The sequence below is a fragment of the Notamacropus eugenii genome, chromosome 6 (genome assembly GCF_028372415.1).
Source record: "Notamacropus eugenii isolate mMacEug1 chromosome 6, mMacEug1.pri_v2, whole genome shotgun sequence".
In the NCBI taxonomy this organism is placed as follows: Eukaryota; Metazoa; Chordata; class Mammalia; order Diprotodontia; family Macropodidae; genus Notamacropus; species Notamacropus eugenii.
The window spans coordinates 348,493,012-348,516,185 of record NC_092877.1 but is presented as its reverse complement, the minus strand read 5'-3'; the positions used below and the strand labels follow the sequence as shown (position 1 = coordinate 348,516,185).

Sequence of the window (23,174 nt, the reverse complement as noted above, 5' to 3'; positions counted from 1 at the left end):
CTTGGTAAATTAATTTCTCTTGCTATGTGGGCTGTGTCAATTTCACTGACTTTCATTTACCTTCCTTGAGGCAAATGAGGAGAGGCAGTCAGCTGAAGATGCTTCCCCTGAGGTTAAGACCAGCTTTAGGAAAATAAGACCATTCTTTTAGGGAGCTGTTCTCACTCTACATGTGAGTGAGCATGACGAGGGGCCAAGGATTTAGACTCTATAAGTTGTGGAGGACTGTAAGATTTACATACTTTGTATACCTGGGACTTAAATAATTAATTTGAAGCTATCAGGACATTTCCTATTCTGATCATTTCAAAAGATATTGATGGACATTGTTAAAATTCCTGACTAAATGGATAATAAAATGTGCTTTAGAATTTATAAGCTACTTAATATTGTTTTGTTTTTTTTTAATGGCAGCATCCATTTGCTCCCTGCTTGTCTTTAAGATAAAATATAAATTACTCATCTTGGCATTCAAGGCTTCTTAGGGTCTGACTCCTCACTTTCCTTCCTGGTCATTTTATGCTTCTCTTTTTTCAAGAGCTCTCCATTGCAGTCAAACTGGACTGTTACCCTCTCCTCTCCACATCAACTCAAAACTATATCTTCTTCTATCTGCCTTCCCAGAAAACTCCCATGTCTATAATGCAATCCTTCTTCATCTCACCATCTCCTAAACCTTCCCTTCCTTAAAGACCTAGATTAAATACAGTCTTACCATGAAATCTTCCCTTTTCTCACCAGTTGTTAATTTCTTCCTCTTCTTCTCCTAATTAACTTTATTATATTTGCTTTTGTATGTAGTGTGTCCCATAAGTAGAATGTGGTTTTCTTTCCTTTCTTGGTTTACTCATCATTTGCCTGCCTACCACAATGTCTGGCACAGAGTAAGCAATTAATTCATTAAATTGTGCCATATTCTTAGCTTGTCATGTTTTACCTAGAAATGTGACCATGTTAATGACTTTTACTGGGGGCAGGGGGTGTCTAGGATAGACTGTAATCTCATGCCAAGTTTCAGTTTACCTTCGTAAATGAATTGAAAGTATTTCATTTTCTCATTGAAAATGCAAAAGATACAATTCACAAACTGAATGGAGTATTAATATTGACAGACCTGCTACAAATGATTCCAAGCCCTGCTGTGGGAAGATACTTGAGTGACCCTATTTATCCCAAGGAGTGCCACAGAATTCTAAAATCCAAATTAGCTTTGATTCATGATAATATAAAACATAAACATGTACTCTGTAGATTTTAGCAGTGTGATATTGTTAAAGACCAAAATAAAGAACGAGTTGCTGCTACTCCCCCAAGACTGGATATCAGTGATAATTATGCCTCATGCCTATAAAATGGTCTGGTAAGATGTAAATAATTGTTTAAAGCGAATTTACTCAGTGAATCCAAGAAATAAAATGATAAATTCAGAAATCAGCCCACCTTTTTTCTAGAATCCATAAATATATTTATACAAAACAAAGGTAAAAAAAATCTGAAGCAAATAGAATCTTGCCCACGTATGAATGTATATATTCAAATGAAACAAAAGCAGTAATGTTTATGACTCTTTATAGAAATCTGTAAAATTGTCTCTGCACAGCAAGGCCAAAGCTCCTTGCCCAGGCCAAATGTGTTACCAGAGAAAGAAGAATCTGATGCAGCTTTTTCATTGATTGTTATTGTCGGTCTTGATTTGTGTTTGTTCATGTGTGAAACTTCTCTATGACTTGGTTTAAAGAGAAAATTTGCACCAATGAATATTTACTAAAGAAACAGAGTTAGAACAAAAGTACAGATATTTACCCCTCCCTTACACCCCCAACCAATGGGAGGATATATTCTCTCCTACACAATCTTGGTCTCTGAGGAAAAGGGCTCAAACTTAATTCCCTAGATTTACCCCACCAAGTTTACTTCCAAATGCAGAGAGGTAATTGTATAGATCTGCTACTCTGCTACTGCTCTGATAGACAAGATAGTCACATTCAGTCTCTCTCCTCACCAATTGGTTTTCAGCAAATGCTAGCATGAACCCAGCTCCTAGACTCTATAACTCACTCTCTGAACCTTTGAAGCACTCAAAGTCATAGCTGTCTCCAGTTTCTTTCACCTAAAACAAGAAAGAACATGAAGAGACAAAATAGAGGCCCATGTTCATGAGTTGTAAGGGAGAGCATTGGCAATTGCCAGGGATTAATTGATAATAATATTATTTATTTATATTGTTAATATATTAATATTATTAATATCAATTGGGAAATGGTTGAACAAAGTGTGACTTGTGATTGTGACGTAATACTACTGTTTTATGAGAAATGATGAAGAGGTAGTCCCAAAAAACATGTGGCAAGATCTGTATGAGCTGAAAAGAGAAATGAGAAGAAAAGGGAGATCATTTTGCAAAGGAACAACCATGTTGTAGTGATCATCAGCTGTGGAAGACTTGACTGCTCTGATCAGTACAATGATCTAAGACAAGATTATAATATATAGAATTGATATTATATATTAATATAGCATATTACATTATAATAGAATTAATATCATTGTGCCATATCCTTAGCTTATAGTGCTTTACCTAGAAATGTGACCAACTTCATGACTTTTAGTGAGGATAGGGATCTAGGATGGATTGTGTATAATGTCATGCCAAGGTTTCAGTTTATATTTGCAAATGAAATGAAAGTATTTCATTTTCTCATTGAAAATGCAAAAGATACAATTCTCAAACTGAGTTGAGCATAATATAAAATAATAATTATAGAATTATTATGTATATAATATGTTAATATATATTACAATTAATAATTAATAACATTAATAATTTTGGAGGGTGATCAAGAAAGATTTCATGTATATAATGCTTCCTGGGCTACATGAGAAGAAGGAGTATAATAGACTTGATTATCTTCCCCTAAATGTGAAGTTCAGAAATGATTATTCATAGGAAATACAAAAACATGATGCTTGGCCTCAAGTTAGAGAGAGATCTTGTTTCAGATCCTATCCTGAAACTTATTACCTGGGTGACCATGATAAAAATTCACCTACCCTTTCTGGGTCTCAGTTTCCACATATGTAAAATTAGGAATACTTAATTCACAGGGTTTCTGTGATGTTCCAATGAGATAATGCAAGTTAAAAATTTTACAAACTTTAAAAAAATAAATGTCACCAATGGTAATGACAAAAATAGAACTATTTGGAGTATTCTATGGAGAGACAAAGTTGGAATAGACCTCAGTGCCATGTAGTCCATACTCCTAAACAAAAGGCATCCCTACAATAACATGCCCAACAGTGGTCATCCAGTTTGAACCAAAGCTCACCATGTTATCTCACCTTCTGACTGATCCACAAGCATATTTGCAGCATCTTTAAGAACACAAAGAGAGTGACATTTCCTTACTAGGTTCCCCCAAGCTGTTTATTTGTGGAGTCTGTCCCACCATGATAGTACTTTTCAAACAAGCCTCCATGTCCCCATCTGCAAAAACCTACGTGGAGGGAGGGAGCACCCTCAGGTCTCACTGGAAGCTAGCAAGCATTCTTCTACCATCAGAGCCTACCAGTTTTCATCAGCACTCCAGAGGAAGAAATTGTTCAGAAATGAATTATCTGTGAAAGCTACTCAGTTATTCTGCATTCTCATGGTTGACTGATAATGTTTCACCCAATAGATTTGCCATTCAGTGCCCTGCCTCACTTTGAAAAGCCAAAGTTACACTTCAGAAAGTACATGAGGCTCAATCAATAACTTCATCTACTCATACGAACTATTGCCTTTCCACTTAGCATTGGGTCAGATGGGGCACCTGCAGATCATTTCACTGAGAAGCATTTCAACCAATCAATGTTTTATGGTCAATCAGTACACATTTATCATGTGCCTGTAGTGTTCTGATGAACATGGGCGTAAGACAAAGGGTAATTCATGGCCCCTGACCTCAGTCACCTAAAACTACTGGAGTGGGGCACAATGGCAGACAGATGTTGCCTTTATTTCTCCCCTCCCTTTTTTCCTTCCTTCCTTCACTCCCTCCCTATCTTCCCCAATTCCTCCCTTCCTCCCTCCTTCCTTTCCCCCTTCTTTCCTGAATTTTTTATTCTGAACTTAAAAAATAGTAAATAAATGAGCATTTCCACACACTCTACAAAAGAGGAAAAAAAGAGCATGAAACTACAAATTTCTATCGTATACTTTATTTTCAAAAATATGCTAATTTCAACAACTTTTAAAACTGCCCTGCTTGTCTGTGATTGTTTCTGGTGTTCCTTCTATGTATTTAAATGCTTCAGCTATTTTCCTTTCCTTTATTTTACTCTTGGTTTTTTTGGTTAAGTCTGTTTTATACCCTCTCTAAGTCCTACCACCTCTTCCCAACTGAAAAAAAATAAAACTCACAAACCCTAACGACAAACATTGGAGCTAACCAAAATGAATTCTGGGGGTGATCCTATTGGAAAATGAATGTCTTATTCTGCATCCTGAAATCTTTATCAATCATTATCTTGAGCAGAGTTGTTATTGTATTACAAGGTTACTTGTCTTTACATTGATATTATTACTGTATGAATTGTTCTCCTGAGTCTGTTCACTTCATTCTTCAACAATTCATTCAAGTCTTCCCAGGTTTCTCAGGAACTGTCTTCCATCATTTCTTCAATGCAGTGATATTCCATTGCATTCATAGACCATATTTTGTTTTGCAGTTCTCTATTGATGGGTATCCCTTTGACTTCTAGTTCTTTGCCATTATAAAAAGAGCTGCTATAAATTTTTGTACACTTTTTCACTTTCTTTGGTTTCTCTAGGATATAAGACTAGTGATATAGCTGAGTGAAAGCTAAATTGCTTTCCAAAATGACTGGATTAAGTCACAGCTTCACCAGTAATGTAATGTGCCACTTTTCCCAGAGCCTCTCCAACATTTGCCATTTTCCTTTTTTGGCGATCCCAATATGATGGGTTGATTTTTAAAAAAAAAAAAGAAAAGAAAAGAAAAAGGAAATTATTTAGTTATTTATTTTAATCATTCTTTTATTTATAAATTTTTAAGTTGCAAATTATATTTCTCCCTCCCAAAACATCACAAACCTACTGGAAAGCCAAGAAATACAATAGTAATTATATATATGAAATCATGCAAAGCCTATTTGCATATTAGCCATATTTCAAAAAGCAAGGAAAAAACAATGAGAAAATTATACTTCACTTTGCACTCAGAGTTTGTTAGTTCTCTCTCTGATGGTGGATAGCATTTTTTTCATCATGAGTCCTTTGGAATTGTCTTGGATCATTGTATTGGATCATTGATCAGAGCTGTCAAGTCTTTCACAGTTGATGATCTTTACAACATTGCTGTTCCTTTGCAAAATGATCTCCTTTTCTTCTCCCTTCTTTTTGCATCAGTTCATATAGATCTTGCCACAATTTTTTGGGACTACCCCTTCATCATTTCTCATAACACAGTAGTATTACATCACAATCACAAGTCACAACTTGCTCAACCTTTCCCCAATTGATGAGCATCTCCTTTGTTACCACAAAAAAAAAAAATCTGCTATAAATATTTTTGTACATATAGGTCCTTTTCTTTGTTCTTTCATTTGAGATACAGAACTAGTATCAATATTGCTGAGTCCAAGGATATGCACAGTTTTATAGCCCTTTGGGCATAGTTCCAACTTATTCTTCAAAATGATTGGCCCATTTCACTACTTCAAAAACAATTTATTAATGTGTCTATTTTCCCTTATCTCCAGCATTTGTCATTTGTGATATGTGTGAGGTGACACCTCAGAGGTGTTTAAATTCCCTTTCTCTAATCAATAGTGATTTACAGCATTTTTTTTCAAATTACTGTAGCCAGCTTTGATTTCTTCTTCTGAAAACGGCCTGTTTGTATCCTTTGACCATTTACCAATTGGGAAATGGCTCTTATTTTTATAAATATAACTCAGTTCTGTAGTCAGTGTATGTTTGAAAAATGAGGCATTTATCAGAGAAATTCACGGTAAATGTTTTTGATATTATTTTATTATCTATAGTATCTTTAGAAAATATAGTTTTCCTGATTATTCCTTTTTATTAAGTCTGTTTTTGCTTTTGCTTTGAGATCACAATTGCTTCCCCTGGCTTTTTTTAGTTTGGCTGAAGCATATTAGATTATGCTCCAGCTTTTTATTTTAATTGTATGAGAGTATGTGTGTGTGTGTGTGTGTGTGTGTGTGTGTGTTTCTTTCTGTTTCAAGTGGGTGTCTTGTAAACAACATATTGTTGGATTCTGCTTCATCCTATTCCACTCTCTGCTTCTATTTTATGAGTGAGATCATCCCATTCAGAATTCACATTCACTATATTTCCCTCCATCTCATTTTCTTCTTTTTTCTTTCTTTCTCGTTTTATTCTATCCCTCCTCATAAGTTGATTTTACATCTAGCTTATGCCTCTGTTAAACTCTACTCCCTTTTAGCATCCCTCTTTCTCTTTTCCCATTCTCCTCCTGTTTCCCAATTGGATGAGTTACATCTGTACACAAAACTGACTATGTACATATATTCTTCCCTCTTTGAACTAATTCTGATGAAAGTGAGATTGAAGCATTGCCCCCTCCTCCCAATTTTTCTCTCCATTGTAAAAACTCTTCCTTGCGTACCTCTTTCATGCGAGAAAATATTCTCCATTCTACATTTCTCTTGCCCCTTCTCCCAATTGATTCTTCTTTTTTAGCCCTTTGTTTTTGTGGACATCATTCCAACATAATTGACTCACATCTATGCCGTATGTCTAAGTATATCCCTCTTAGCTATCCTAATAATGATGAAGTTCTTAGGAGCTACCTATATCATTTTCCCATATAGGAATGCAGCTTAACTTTGAGAACCTTATGATTACTCTCTCATGTCTACCTTTTCATGCTTCCCTTGAGTCTTCTATTTAAATGTCAGATTTTCTATTTAGCCATATTTCTATTTTTTCATTAGGAATGCTTGAACAGGATGTCCTTTCATTCAATATCCATTTTTTTTTCCTTTGATGGATTATAGTTGGTTTTTGTGGGTTCGTTATTCTTGGTTATGATCCCAGTTCTTTTGCCTTCTAGAATATCATATTCCAAGCCTTCTATGTCTTTAACATGATAACCACTAAATGGTATGTGATCCTGACTATGGTTTCACAGTATTTGAATTGTTTCTTTCTCTCTACTTGAAGTATTTTCTCTTTGACCTGGGAGCTCTGGATTTTAGCTATGATATTCCTGGGAATTTTCATTTGGAGATTTCTTTCAGGAGGTGATTCATGAATTCTTTCCATTTTTATTTTACTCTCTACATCTAAGATATCAGGGAAATTTTTCCTGATAATTTCTTGAAATGCAATGTCTGGTCTCTTTCTCTCATCATAGCTTTCAGGTAGTCCAATAATTCTTAAATTATCTCTCTTCGATTTATTTTCCAGATCAATTGTTTTCCTATGAGATAGTTCACATTTGTTCCTAGTATTTCTAGTACTTTATTAAATAATGATGTAGTGATAATAGACATACTTGCCTTAACCCTAATCTTATTAAAAAGGCCACGATATTTTTTCCATTGCCTATAACTTTGGCTCTTGTTTTTAGATACTGCTTAACATATTGAGGAAAGGTACATTTGTGCCCTAATGCTTTTCTAGTGTTCTTACAAATTGGCATTGGAATTTTGTGATAGTTATTATTTTATTTTTGCTAATAATTTATATAAATTTTGCTATTTTATTTCTATGCCCCTTACATACACAATTATTTGCATGTTTTTTCTCCAATTGAAATGTGAGCTTCTTGAGGGCAAAGATGATTTTTACCTTTCTTTGTATCCTCAGTTCTTAGCACAGTAGCACCTCATAATAACAATAAGTACTTGTTGACTGTCTGGTGGATCTCACAAAATTGTTTTGAATCAAGGTTGTAGCAAAGTGTTTTGTAATCCTGAAATCCCTACACAGATGTGAATGACTATGAATAATATTTTCAACTGAGCATGCACTAAGATATTTGATTTAGTTGTCTGAATAATAGAGTCCCTTGGGCAGCAAGGATATTGTATCAATCCATGCTGAAAGAAATTAATTCCCGTTTTTCACTGCAAGTTGAAATACTGAAGCTGAAACTTTAGTACTTTGGCCACAAAATGGGAAGATGGGACTCATTGGAAAAGACCCTGATGTTGGGAAAGACTGAAGGCAAGGGAGAAGGGCACAGCAGAGGACGAGAGAAATTAATATTATCATGGACAGATTTCGAGAGATCGCATAGAAGAAGCTGGTGTGATAGTATCTGTGCAGTCAGAAAAAGTGGAACATAGCTGAACAGCCACAAAAACAAATAGAACTTATGAACTTTTATATGACCATTAATCTAGAACTGGAATGGACCTCAAAACTGGTCAAGCCTGACATCATTTTATAGATATAGCAACTGGGTACTAGAGATATACTATAACATACCTAAAATATGTTTCAGAGGTAAGATTTGAATTCAAGATCTCTTACTTCCAAGACTATTCCCTGCTTCCCCCTTCGTTTAATTCATAACCTAAAAAGAATGTAACCATCTCCAGGCATGATGGTTCTTGCCTGTACTCCCTAGTATCAGAGAGAAGAGAGGTTAAAGATGGGAGATCTCTTGAGCTTGGGAGCTCTGAAGTGCAGTGGATTAAGTCTAGCAGATGTCCTCTAAGTCTGCTAAATTCAGTATTAATATGGTGACAGCCTGGGAATTAGGGGTAGGGAGGACTAGATTGTCTAAAGAGGAACAAACTTATCTGGGTTAGAATGCTCCTGCCCCATCTGTAAAAAAAAAAAAAAGAAAAAAAAAAAGGATAGTAAAAGCGCTTATCTTATAGGGTTGTTATGAGTATAAAAGAGGTAATGTAAATAAAGTGTTAAATAAATCTGAACTATTGTCATTACTTTTGTATAACTCTTTGTAAGCTGCCTTTCTTTTTCTCCTTTCTCTGCCACACACAATTTACATATCTTTCTAGGAAACTGAACATTTTTATCCCATGGCACACAGGACGTTTTCTGGGTGAAGAGTCTGTGTATTGCCCTCTGCCCCCCTGCTCTCCACTATTTCCAATTCTCCTCACAGTTTTCCTATTCGACTTGGCCTCCTTTCCACCCCTTCCACCATTAGTCAATTGAAGTGGCCATTAAGACTCCAATAAACTGATTTAAAATGTTTCTTTAGACTAATACACTACCTTGCTGAAAGCCTCACGTTTGAAGTTATGCTACTACTGGGCAAATTTATCCGTGTCTTACTTTTACATGATTGCCTTTGTTTGTTTGTTTGTTTGTTTCTTCTGAAGCTAATTTTCTTCTAAAGCACTGAACTGATTTCCCCAGTTCGTTACTCTTTCAAGAGGGCTTTTGTTTCAGCATACATTAACAATTTGCAGATACTATTTGTTTTAAATCTTGCTATCAGGGGAAAGCCGCCCAATGCTGGATAAAACACAGAATTTATAGAAGGCAGCTGATTTAAATATTTGGATTATGCCTCCAAAGAGCAAGGCAAACATTCTGAGACCTTAACTAATTTAGTTTGAACTCATTTATCCAGCCACCATAATTACTGTACGCATTCATTAAAGAGGTATGCGGCTTGAGCTGTGTCGTATTTACAGTGTTTGGATTCGTATGGCGGACAGCAGACCTTCGTGGGCCTTGGGAGGAGATGATAGTTTACCTGACAGTTAGCTATGGTGCAAATGAATTGCCATTGGCCAACAGGTTGCCACTCGCACAGGATCTCATGAATACAGTTAACTTCAGATTCCCCATATAGAAAAGTGAAACTTATTGTAACCAATCATTTCCTATTTGTTTGTTGTTTTCTCTATTATAAATTATGGCTGATACAGTTTGGTTAAAATCTCCATCTAATGACAGTTATTTGATTGTTTACATGATCATTATAATAACAGTTCATTTCCACTGGGGTGTATTGTTTGATGCTTCTGAGTATATAAATGTAAGCAGAAGCATTTTTATGCTTTAAAAAAAGACAAGTTTTTAAGGTGAAAAAATTAAATAATATGACTTTTTTGAAATTACTTTAGGTAGATTTAGTCATTGTAGTCAAAGAAATTAACAGAAGTAAAAATTAACCTGACTTTAGGGAAGTACAGTACAGATCTGAACATTTTTATTTATTTGGAGAAAAAAATAAATGAATGAACTAGCTTTCCATGCACTTGTTTTATTTTCATGACTCATAAGTAGATTTCTTTTGGCATTTGCCACTCTGGATACAATTTAAGATAGGATTGTGTAGGAAATGTCTTTCACTGTCCCGGTCTTCATGACTCACTAAATTCCACTTGCAAATTAATAGTCTGTAAAGTTTCTAAAGAGCACCAACTTGGTTCTAATTTTTGCTTGTTACTGCGTTGTAGCACCTCAGGCAAAATTATGTCTGTTACCTCCCAATACAAAACAGATACTTCTGGGGCCTCCACACTTGTCTAAAAAGAAATGGTAAGCAAGCAGAAGCCAGTTTTGGCTTCTCCATTTCCAATTCTCATGCATAATGTGTTTCCAAAATTATTTCTATGTCAGCCATCCATTCACTTTCTCTACCTGCCACCTTTCATCCTTCCTCCATAGCCTCTAAGTTCTAAGCTATTACCAAAAACATTAACAGCAAGAATTCATTGTCCTTGATGGGTACAACTTTTGTGGTCTCAGTTTCTATGAAGCCTGAAATAGCCTCACATCTACTATTGCCCTCCCATCTGTCTGCCCTGCTCTCAAAAATATGTGGTCCAGGCCTTATAGTTAAAAGATAAAGCAGTTTTTTTCATAGCATTTCAAAATTATTTTACTTGCTCTCAACTCTCTTTTATTTAATTTTGTTTGTCCCTACTTCACTGAATTTATGGTATTATATTTGTATTTTCTTTTTTTATTTTTCTAAATCCAATTTCTTTTATAGCTAACAATTCTGTCTTGTGCTCTAAAAATAGTGTAGCTTATTTTTTATATTTCCCTCATAAAATGTAAATTAAAATGGTAAGGGCAACTTATAAAATAGTAAAACAATAGGCCTTTTCCATTTTAAAAGGGTGTTAACATTTTAAAATCACTTTTGATTATTGTTGGAATTTTTAAAAATACACTTCTAGTCACAAGTCTTGAAGAAAAGGTCCCATGCCTCTCATTGGCTAGGGAGACGCAAGGTCTTAATCCCAGTGGTTCCTAAGTAGTGACCTTTACTTTCAATTCAACAAATGAGTATTCGGCACTTACACTTGATATTAATATAGCCCCATTCTGTTGGTTACTCCCGCATGACTGGCCGCCTTCTTTTCTGATCCTTATCACTCCCTGACTATATATCCTTTACATGCTTCTCTTGTGGAGTTCTTCACTGAAAACTTTTTACAACCCATTCTGACCACTGGCAGTCTTTCTATCACACTTTAGGTGACTCATGACTTAGTGTGTCATGCCTCAAAGACACACTCCAAGAATATTGGGATTGGAGAAAAATGAGCCCTAGTTTAAAGGAGAAGCCGGGGTCATTAAAAGTCCTGCCTTTATTCCCAAAGGCAATTCAACCAGCTCTTCTGCTGATTCATTTTTGGCCCAGGTTTTCATCCACCTGCTATGTCTTTCCAGTATATACACACTGGGAGTCCAGCTCAATGGCCCATCTGTCCAAGTAATTTATCCTAGCAAATACTATGCTGGGCATTGAGCATATAGTCATATGAGTGGGAGGTCAGCGTAGGTAATTACACTATGCACTGATTCATTTATCAGGTTAGAAGTCACAAGTCACAAGATTTCAGCATGACCTGGACACTTCCTTAGATGGGACAGGAATTCTCTTTATGAGCAAATTGGTCATTCCCTCTAAGTCTGTATAAAAATATCAAAGCAGTTGGAATTTTAGAGGGGAGAACCTGGAAACATAGGCAAGAGAGCATTTTACCTAAACCCCTGAAAGGAAATATGGGGCGGAAGGGGCAAAAAGAGTAGTCCTACACCTCAGCATCTTCCCATCTCTTGAACAGAAGATCCTTGTACACTTGAAAGGTCCATAGAATTCGGACTTCCTTGGAGTCGTAGCAGCATCTTTATGATACCTAACATCAGTGTCTTCACTAAGAGTTAATGGTAGTCTAAATGCAATGAAGAAAACAATTTAAGGGTAAGCAAAAAGCCCTGCAGAAAAAGTACACCATATATACTTAAGGGACATACCTTAGAGACTTCAGAATAAGTACTTTCAGGACTGGAAATTATCTCTTTTACAGCTATATTCTCCAAGCTTGTGACTACTTTCCCCTGGACTCTGTATGTACTTATGGGAGGGTATGCCACAAACTTTGGGGTTTGGGAGTGAGTGAAGTAATGTTTTGTACCAATTCTTCTTACTGTGCCAATGTTAATAACTACCCCTAACTGACTAGTTGGTATAACACAGGAGTAGGAAAACACACAGGTGAGGGCTATAACATTACAAAAACAAATTCCAGACCCTCCGGTTTACCCCTAGGGTACCTAAGGAAATCTAGTAACTGCCCCCTGCCCTGTAGTGATTCAAACTAATAAAAGTCATTCTAGGGTCTATGTGTACTAAGTAGCCATGGAAAATAACATAAGTCCTATGTTCGTAATGGGAGAAATATGCTGTATACCTGAAAAATTTTACAGAAGGTGAAAGACAAGAATTAATGAAAATGCCAAAGGGATCTAAGAAAATTTAAGGAGGGAGTTCATTGTTTTCATAAATATATATTATTTTTTTGCTTTCAAAATTCTAAATGCAAATTTTTGATACTAATTGATCTAAATGAACCTGAAAAAAATGTCCGAGTCCCTTCTTAACAACTATTAACTTTGATGATCATTGTTTACTTAAGCAGATTATGTCTTTACTCCCTAATTCTGCAGGTGAATTTATAACCCTGGTTGGACTGACATCTTATTAGCCTACTCTATGGAGCCATTATAGTGGCTTTGACTGTTCTAGCTGTGCCACTGTTTATTGGACTGTCTAACTTTAAGCATGTAACTCCAGCTTGGTAGCACATTGGTAGGCATAGTTGTTGTCAGTGCAGCAATTGGAATTCTTTCTTCTTTTGGGGCCTAAGTGACTTCAGTACGGACCTATTCAGTTTAAAATGGCCTTGGGCTGACTTTGACATAGCAAAGGAAAAGTAGACCTGTGACCAGGACTTTAGGGAGGAACAAAAACGAGGAAGATTCTAGCTCTTCTGATGTTCACCAATATCACATACTGCCCCCCTCCCATCTCTAAGCATGATCCTTCATCATACCAACCCCTTCACTTTGGAGTTTGAGGAATCAGGGTAAAAGAAAGAAATAAGGGAGTATTTATGTGGTCACATTTAAGGAGATATATCTATGAGCTCCCATTTCTTAGGAAAGAGATCTCAATTCACATTTTTAAAATATGGGCAGAGTAGTGAAGAGTATGAAAGCAAACCCCAAGTAGGAGATATGATTCAGTCTACCTTCTTCTTAGAAAATGGCAGAAGATCATTTTTAAGTGGCTAAGCTATACATTCTAAAATTTTAATGGGTTCTAATTAAATCTGACTAAATGGGCTTTAATTAAAGAGTCTTGAGTCATAGAATCTTAGAATTGAGGCAAAACTTAGAGATAACCCATCCTCCATTTTATAGCTATGAAGACTGAGGCTCAGAAATATTCAGTGATTTGCCTAGTTACTTAATAGCAAACCAGGAGAGTCTAACTCTATTGGCTACTAAACCAGGACTCTTTCTCCAAGGCCACAATGTTTCCTGAGTCATCAAAACAGATACTCTAAAAGAAAAGTCTCTCAATATAACCAAAAGAACACCAATAAACCTTGTCCCCTGTCTCCCTCCCCCCATTACTTCCCTGTTTCAATGCATCCATGATGGCTTTTACCAGGCCAGCTTACACCCCTCCTGTACCTTCTCAATTCACACAATTCTGAAACCACATATTTATGGAAAACTTCCATAGAAGATATAACGAATCTACTGTATGTCTTCCTTTGGTTCTTTTAATATTCCAGGACAGTACTTTTCTCACTGTATGACTGGTACTCACCTCCTTTAGCCATCACACATTTCTTTATGAAAGATTTTATGTTATTCTTATATATGAGTCATTCTTGATAACATCCTGCAGTCTTCTTATACCTACCATGAATCTCTTCATGTAATTTTGACTATACTGATTTGTTGGTCTGTGTCACAAGAATTATAGTCCTCTAGCCACACTAGGAAAATATAGAATATGAAGGATGCATTTCTGTGGATCTTAGGGTTTGAAAAAATTGAGAGTCCTTTGCAGTTTTCCAGATGCAACCAGCCAAAATCTGTTCGTATTAATTCTGGGTTACACTCCTTATCCACTGGCATAGCCTACCTAAGATCTCGATGCTGATCACTTAGTTCAGTGTGCTGGGTATAAAACCAATGTTCTTCATTCACTAGTAATATCATCTTCTTCCCAAGGTAGCTCTGAGGAATAAGTGAAATAATATTTACAAAGCTCTTTTCAGATCTTAATATGCTATGTAAATGCTAGATATTATTATTGTTACTTGTTTTGTAACTGAACAATATCTGCATTTCCTCCATGTTGTTTATTCCAGTGTGGATGGCTATGCTAAGGTCTAATAAATGATCTTCCATTTCACTGCAGCCCCTTAGCATTCAACGGAGTCCCTGCTGTGCCTCAGTATTCATCTGAAATTCTTCCTCTATTTGAAATCTGGAAATGACTGTGATTTAAAACAAAAGCAGCAATAAGATATATTTTAAAAATTATACCTGAAATGCATTATTTGAAGAGTCTTGAAAACAGCATGTTGTTTAATTAATTTAATTAAGTTAAATCAAGTGATCTTTTTTTATATCCATCAAACAACCATCACTGCTCCATTGAATATTCATTTCATCTCTTAGGCATTTCTGGACCTGAATCTCATTTCTGAGATTTAGTCATCCATAGAAACTTATTCGTAAAAGCTTAGGAAAGTGTTCTTTGCTTATATTATCCAGCATCTTCCAGTTTCTTCTGGGGAAAAAATATTAATGATGTACCTAGTCGTAATTTCCAATAAGTCTGCAAGCCTTCAGCTTTTTTAATTCCTTGATTTTGAACATTAAAAAAACCTTCATTACCTTCATCTGTTCCTTTCTTCATTTCAAAGTTACTGCAAGTCATAATTTTGTTTCTCAGTCATGTCCAATTCTCTGTGACCCCATTTGGGGTTCTGTTGGCAAAGATACTGGAATGTTTTGCCATTTCCTTCTCCAGCTCATTTTTACAGATGAAGAACTGGGAGAAAGAGGGTTAAGTGACTTGTTATGGATCATACAGCTAGTGTCTAAGGCCAGATTTGAACTCATGAAGATGTCTTCCTGATTCCAGGCCCAGCACTCTGTCTGCTGTGCCACCTAGCTGCTCTAATATCTTAGTATTCATTGATTTAGTTGGAAGATCTGTTCGAGCTCTTAATAGATTCTCTTCTTTTCAAGTTCTTCAATAGTTGGTTTATATACTACAGTCATCTTTATTAGTTGGACTTTTGCCTTGATTTTGTTCATCGTGAATCACTTAAGATGAAAGAACTAATGTTTATTGTTATAAGAGAGAAGTATTTTTTAATGTGAAGATATTTAAAAAATAACAACCCTTTAATTATTGTAGAATCTCAGAATCATGTGACCTTTAGCATCCTCTGCTTTCTCCCTCACCCCCAGATTTAGGTCTCTAGTTTACACAGCTACTAGTTTAGCTAATGGTATACCTGTTATTTGATAATCACCTTTAACTTGCTCCTTCTTCAGACCTTCCCCAGTAAACCAGAAATATAATTTTCATTCAGCTACCTAAGAAGACCTTGTAAATGTCCTAGGTTGCAGTCTCTGTGACTGCCTGTCCTGCCTTTCCATTCTTTCTAGGTCATCTAGGGAGACAGAAGGTAGAGTCAACCATGGATATCCAGAGTGGGCAGACATTGACAATGCCCTGGCTCTCAGAGCCAAGTCTGCCCTGACCTAAAGTCCTAGAAGATCTTGATCAAATTTAGACTGCAATGGTTGCTATACATGGCCTGCCTCTTCCTAAAATATTGAGGGATGCTTTTTTGGTTATTCACAACCTTTATTTATTCTCTTCGGTCTTAGGCTATAAAATTTTAAATTTATTTAGTAAACTAAAAACAATGGAGCACTCAAGAATTTATTATATATATTTTATATATTATATATATGTATATATATATATATAATTCATCTATGTACTTTTCTACAAATATATATAAAAGTACATAGATGAATTGCCTAGCACTAAGATTTAAAGGCTGGTAAATGTTTTACAGTAGCAGCAGATGGGATGGATCAAAGGCCATAGAAAAATCAGTCCCTCCTCTTATACTTTCCACAAACTCTCCATCCTACCTCACTCAGAGACCTTCTCTGTACACCTCTCCATGAATGGCTGCCAAGTCTATATCTGCAACTCTGACCTATACTCTAAGTTTCTGCTTCATTTGTCTTTCTCTTTCTTAGGCATCTCCATCTGGATGCCCCAATCTCACACTATAATCAAAGAATCTAAAACATGATGCCTTCACTTTTTCCCCCAAAGTCCCCCTTCTCTATACCTTTATTTCTGTCATTGGAATTATCACTATCTCAATGTCCTCTGCTCCAAATCCTAGATTTACTCATGATTCCTTTCCTTCCATAACCCATTCAGGTAGTTAACACATTCCTTTTCCCATGTACAGTGAGTTATAGCCATTTGCTTTGGTCATATTCCCTCCTATCCCCAATTCCCCAACCATAATCCTACCCCTTATTGCATTATCTCTGTACTGCTGAAATAGAATTTTACCTGCCTCTAGTTTTGTTCCCCTATTCCACCCTGAGCATCTCCAAAACTGAAATGATCAACTGGGTTTGTGATCTCATCAAATTGCATATTCTCTGAGTGATACAGACTACAGCCTGCCAAACCTTGCCTGCCTATGTAGTAGGACACTTACTTATTTCTTCCCATAAATTGGTCATGGTAAATCCATCCAACATGCTGAAAGTCCTGCCCCTTTTCTTTCACAAGGTAGGACATATAAATTCAAAAGCCATTCCCTGATAGATAAGTGATAAAAGGATGTTAACAAATAGCTCTCAGAAATATTGTCAAACTACAAATAACTATGAGAAAAAATGTTCCAAATTACTAATAATTAGAAATATCAAAATAATGCTGAGATTACATCCACCTTTCAAATTAGAAGAGATGACAAAAGATGAGACTAGTTAATCTTAGCGGAGTTTTAGGAACGTAGGTGTTCGTCGTTGGTAGAGCTATTCATTAGTACAATCATTTTGGAAAGCAATTTGGAATTTTTCAAATAATGTCACGAAAATGTTCATTCCCTTTTGATCCAAGATTCCACTGCTGTGCGTATACCCAAAGGTGCTCATTGATTAGGAGACACCCCTTCATAGACACAAAACATTTATAGGCAAGAGTAATGCCACCACCCCCAAAACATAACAAAGAGCTTTCATTCAAAGATTTGTTTAGCAAAAATATTTCCCTAATAATAGGTCTGGGGGATTGGTGTTAGCATATTACTGTCTTGCTCTTACAACTTTGCTTCCTAGATATAGAATTAGGAGTCCAGATTAAAACCCTGTTTGAAACATTATCTGAAGAAAGGCAGGAGCCAAGATGGTGGAGTGATTGGTAATTACTATCTCTCTCCCCTTATTGACCTTGAAAAGCCCAGAGAATATCTCCCCAGGAAAAACTCTGGAAGAGTGGGAGCAGCAGAAGGGGTAAACAGTCTCTTTGCCCATAAAGCTAGGCAAATCATTAAGGAGGGCCCCTCTTGCTGTGACTGAAGGGGATCAGTGCAGGACCAGAGATGCTCCAGACAGCCCCACCTCAGTAAACCAGGAGAAGATCCTGAGCCCCAGGGAAGTGAAGCCTGCAACCACCAACACCAGGACCCCAGGCGTGCCTTAGCACCCCAGGGAAATTGGGGAGGCACTAATGCAGGCAGGATCACCAACTGCTGAGCTTGTCTACACTCTAGCTCAGCAGAGGAGACCTCTTATGGCCAGACCACCCCTCTCCTGCACTTAACACAGCCAGCTCCAGGGTAACTCCAGGGAAATCCCAAAAGACCTCACCTGGCCTCTACTTTCCAACAACAGTCAGCTCAGCATCAGGTAAGCTGCAGCATTTTAGTTTCTAGCTGAAAGAACCAGAAGCCATAACACACAAAGTCTCAAGTTTTAGGAACAAGAACTGTGGGACAGAGCCACCTGTGTCCCAGATGCAGAGATCTACTTTAAAAGCCAGGAAAAGGGTGATTATCATGAGTAAGAAGCAAAGCAGAAAAGAAAAGACAATAGAATCTTTCTGTGGGGACAAGGATCAAAACACAAATACCAAAGAGTGTCAGCATTGAGATTGTACTCCCATCTGAAATTTAAGAATGGAATATGAACTGGTCTGAAGCACAAAGAGCATTCTGGGAAGAGGTCAGGAAGGATTTTAAAAGCCAAATTAGAGAAATAGAAGAAAAACTGACCATTGATTTTAAAAAATATGAAAAAAGATATCACCGAAGAATTTAAAAGGAAAATTGGACATATGGAAAAAGAAGTATGAAACATTATCTGCATTGTCATAGATGGTACAGGAGTTTTTCCCACATATTATTTTGTACACAGTTACTCTTTACTTAATTGTATTTATGTTCCTTCTCTCAATAGAAGATAAATTCTCTGATGGAAAATATTATTTCTTTTACTGGTCTTTATAGTATTGACCCCTAGAATTTCCTGGCATGTTATAAGCACTTAATGAAAAGCAATGAATTGAATCACATTCAGTTTTTCAGATCCTGTTTCCTCGTCAATAAAATGAGTATAACACTTGTGTACATAACTTCAGTAGCCCTTGGAAAGTGGGACACTGCCCCTTTTCTTATTTTTTAAAAAATATTTTAAATTCATTTTTGAACTTAAATACACAAAAAAAAGAAAATTTCCATTTACATAGCACAACATGAAAACATGAATTTCCATTTTTCACTGTTAACTTCTTTTTTGAAAACTGTATAATGAAAGCTACTCATTCTTTTCAAAGTTACCCTACTTTTCTGTGCTTCCTTCTAAGTTTTCTTTTGTTCTCTGCTGTGCACTTTTTATTTTGCTACCCTAGAGAAGGCTACCATTAAACACAAAAATATGTGTGTGGGGGGGGGGATCTAAAAATCGTACCATGCATTCTTATATTTATATTACTTATATTCATATTTATATTTATCAATATTTTTTGTAGAGATGGATAGCATCTTCGTTCATAGGTCCTTTGTAGATGATTTTAGTATTTATGATGCTCAAAATGAACTAGATCTTCAAAGTTGTCATAATGACAATATCTCTATTACTAATACTTGGTTCTGCTCATTGTTTTTCCTTTTTTCATTATTTTTTACTTTTCATTATTTCATGTAAATCTATCCATTTCCCCCTAAAATCAACCAGCTCATCATTTTATAGCACAATAGTATTCCCTTCCCCTTTCCTTTTAAAGGACCCCTTGACTCTGGACCCAGATTCCAGGTGCAGTCCTTGGGATCTCTGGTCCCTAAATGGGGGTGGGGACAGTTGCAAACTCTCTTTTTTTATGGTTCTTTATGCCCCTGCCACATGGATCCAGGGAGAATAGTGTAAAATCTTAGATAATGCTTATGTCTAGGATCTTCCTAAAGTGAACAGTAGAAGATGCTCAGTATCCAGGGTCAGTCACATAAAGGATAGTTACTTAAGCTGCAAGAGTTGAGGGGAGAGAGAGAGAGAGAGACAGAGACAGAGAGAGAGAGAGACAGAGACAGAGAGAGAGAGAGAGATTATATATTAAATGTCACATTTTTTCAGATCAAATATTAGTTAGAACTATTTCATTATTTCTACTTGCATCTCTATCACCCAGCACAGTGCCTGGCATATAGTAGAAACTTAAAAAAATATGGTAGATTGATTGCTGTTTACATTTTAAAAAAACATTTATTAAAGTATTCCTTATGTGTCAGATACTGCGGTAAGAACTGGGAATTCAAATAGAAAAAAGGAAGACAGTCTGTGTCCTCTCAAAAGACTTACATTATAATAAGCTATAATAGGGATGTGATAGAACATCACAGGGTTGGTTGGAACCATAGGGCAATTGGTTGGCAGGGCCCTTAGACAACAAGCAATAAGAAAATGGAGTTTTATGTTCTTTGTTTTTTTCAGTCACTTATATGAGTGCAAAGATAGGCTCTGTCACAGAATGCCATGTGTGATATATCCCAGGCCTGTTGTTTTTTTGAGAAAGCATCAGAAAAATAGTAAAGGAGGATTATTTGTCTGGAGGATGTAAGGTAAAATAGACCCCAATTCAGACTTTGGGGGAAGATTACAATAGAGTCAAGAAACAAGTTGTTTCTGAGTTGTTTGAAAAATCTCCCACCCCACACTTGTGTAGGAACAGAGAAAATCAGAAGAATATAAAATTTAAATTAATGGCAATAAACAATGTGCAGGGGAGGCAGATAGACATAAGAAAATGCCTTTTGCCATTTAGAAAGTTCATCTGTCATTGTAGTACATGCAGAAGTAGAATATGCTAAAGGGAAAAGGGGGAGGGAGATTGGGAAAATTTGAATACTGGTAAAATATACTTAATTATGAAAATGCTTGTCATTGAATTTGACCCATGCTACAACAAATTATACTTTCAGATGTCACTTAAAACACACAAATTTTTGAACATTTCTGCTAACACATTTAATTAACTGGACATATTATTCAATTAACATAAATCCTACCTGCAAAACAAAAAAAAAGCCTTTGCATTATCTTACAAGGCTGTTGCCCACACTGCTGAAATGCCAGTGCCTTGATATAGTATATTTCAAATACAGGGTGCTCTGGAACCAATTACTGTGGCTATTTATTTTTAAGCAAGTTGCAAGATAAGTTAAATCAATTCCTTTATTACAGAAAACTAATTGAGCATTGTTTTGATAATGTCAAAATTGTACTTAAAATATTAGAATACACAAGGTGCTTTAAATGTCTTCATTAAAAATGAAAGGTCAATGATTAATGCAGTATCTGGTGCATGTACTACACAATCCTATCTATGGGTTCAGTGAGCTCAGGCAAGCAGGGCATGAGATTATTGATGCCATGGTTTCAGGATTGGAAAGAAGTGTTAGAAGTAATGGGTACAAGTGGCAAAGAGGTGAATTTAACATCAGGAAATGCCTCCAAATAATCAGAGCCCATACAGTGAGCTGCCACTGGAAGTAATGACTTCTGCGGTCTGAAAGTGAAGACCAGCTATGCTGTATGGAAATACTTGTTCAGTCACTGGTAGATGGCCTCTAAGGTCCCTTCCAGTGACTGAAAGTGAAGACCAGCTATGCTGTATGGAAATACTTGTTCAGTCACTGGTAGATGGCCTCTAAGGTCCCTTCCAGTGTGGAGATACTGTGTTAACATTTCCATTAAAAAAGTCATTGTAATGTTCTTAATCTAAGATGGGCATATTGCAAATGTCAAAGACTGAGAAGGATACCTCCACAGAAATAGCTCAGTGATGAACTTCTTGTAGATATAAAATTCATCCCAAACACAGTCAACCATAAGCATTTATTAAGTACTTGTTATATGCCATGATTATGCTAAGATTTGGGGAGACAAAAGCTTATATAAAATAGTTCCTGCCATCAAAGATCTTACATTCTGATGTGGAAAACAAGAGTCAGTAATTAATTCATGAGCACTTAATAAGTGCTTACTATATGCTAGGGTTGGGCTATAAATATAAAAACCTTAAATTCTTATTAGGAACAGACAACCAATAAAAGGGAGTGATGGCTGAGAAAGGGAATTTTAGTCTAGGGAGTCACAGGGATGGCCAATAGAGTCACAATGAAGGTGACTGACAAGCTCTTTCCTTAAGTAATGGTAATAATGGTTTTGATTTTTTTTTTTTTTAATCTGGTTGGGTCTCCTGGTGAGGAACCAATTAATTTGATTTACATTCCTAAAGCAAGAGGTGAAAAAGTTATAGCAACAAGAATGGTAGGGTAGAAAAGATGGCTCAGGCAGGGAAGGGAATACATTCTTAGATGTGAAAGAATGTAATGGGAAACATAAGGAAAAATAGAAGGGAGTCAATTCCTGAGGTGACTTTATCTCCAGGCTAAGGACTTTCTTTTTAATCCGAGAAGCAACATGAAATCATTGACCAATTTTTTAAAAAAGAAGAGTGACCTGGCCATACTTCTATCTTTAGAGGCATGATTTCAGTTCAGTTCAAAAAATATTTATCATTTGTTATGTACTAGGTTCTGTGTTTAGTGATTGGTATTCAATGACAAAAAAAGGGTATCTGTTCGTCGCTTCAATCAGCTCACCTTCTGTTGTTTTACATTAATTTTGCAGATATTTTTAAAAAAACAGAACTATGGAATACGTTGTAAAAGATGAATAACAGTTTTAGTCCTTGTATGATGGCACAGTGAATCTGTCAGAGGACCTTTGTTCAAACCCTACCTCTGCCTATTCAGTACCTCTGACTTTGTGCACCCTAACCTCTTAAGCTTTAGTTTCCTCACCTGTAAAATGGATCACTTCCATGATTTTTAAGTTCTCTTCCAACTCATACCTTTTCACAGGTTAGTGGCTGAAATGGGACTCTTCCACTTCATTATAATTTTTGATAGGATAGGTGACTGAAATAGAAAGGGGAAAAAAAAGATCCTTTCAAACAAAAAAAAAATGAGACATTCATAGAATTTTCTGTAATCAAAACAAGACACTCAGGCAAGCTTCTGCAGCTTGAAACTGAGTGAGTGGAAATTTTCCTCAAAGTCTCTAAACTACTTGAGTAAATCATTATCTTAAATTCCTTTTGGAGTTATTTCATGAGTTCTAATTTTTTTCTCTCAAATTGGAAAGAAAACAAACAGGTTCCATTTTTGTGTTATCATTTGGGAGAAATGGTAGATTAGATGTTGATGACAATTTAGAGTGTCTAAATCTGGCAGATTTTCAAAGCAGGAATTAAAAA

General features: G+C 36.1%; 1 protein-coding gene across 4 annotated transcripts in view; it reads left to right on the top strand.

The window, feature by feature from the left end:
- NAALADL2 (N-acetylated alpha-linked acidic dipeptidase like 2) overlaps window positions 1-23,174 on the top strand; it is a 998,881-nt gene that overhangs the window by 658,196 nt on the left and 317,511 nt on the right. The window lies entirely within an intron of this gene.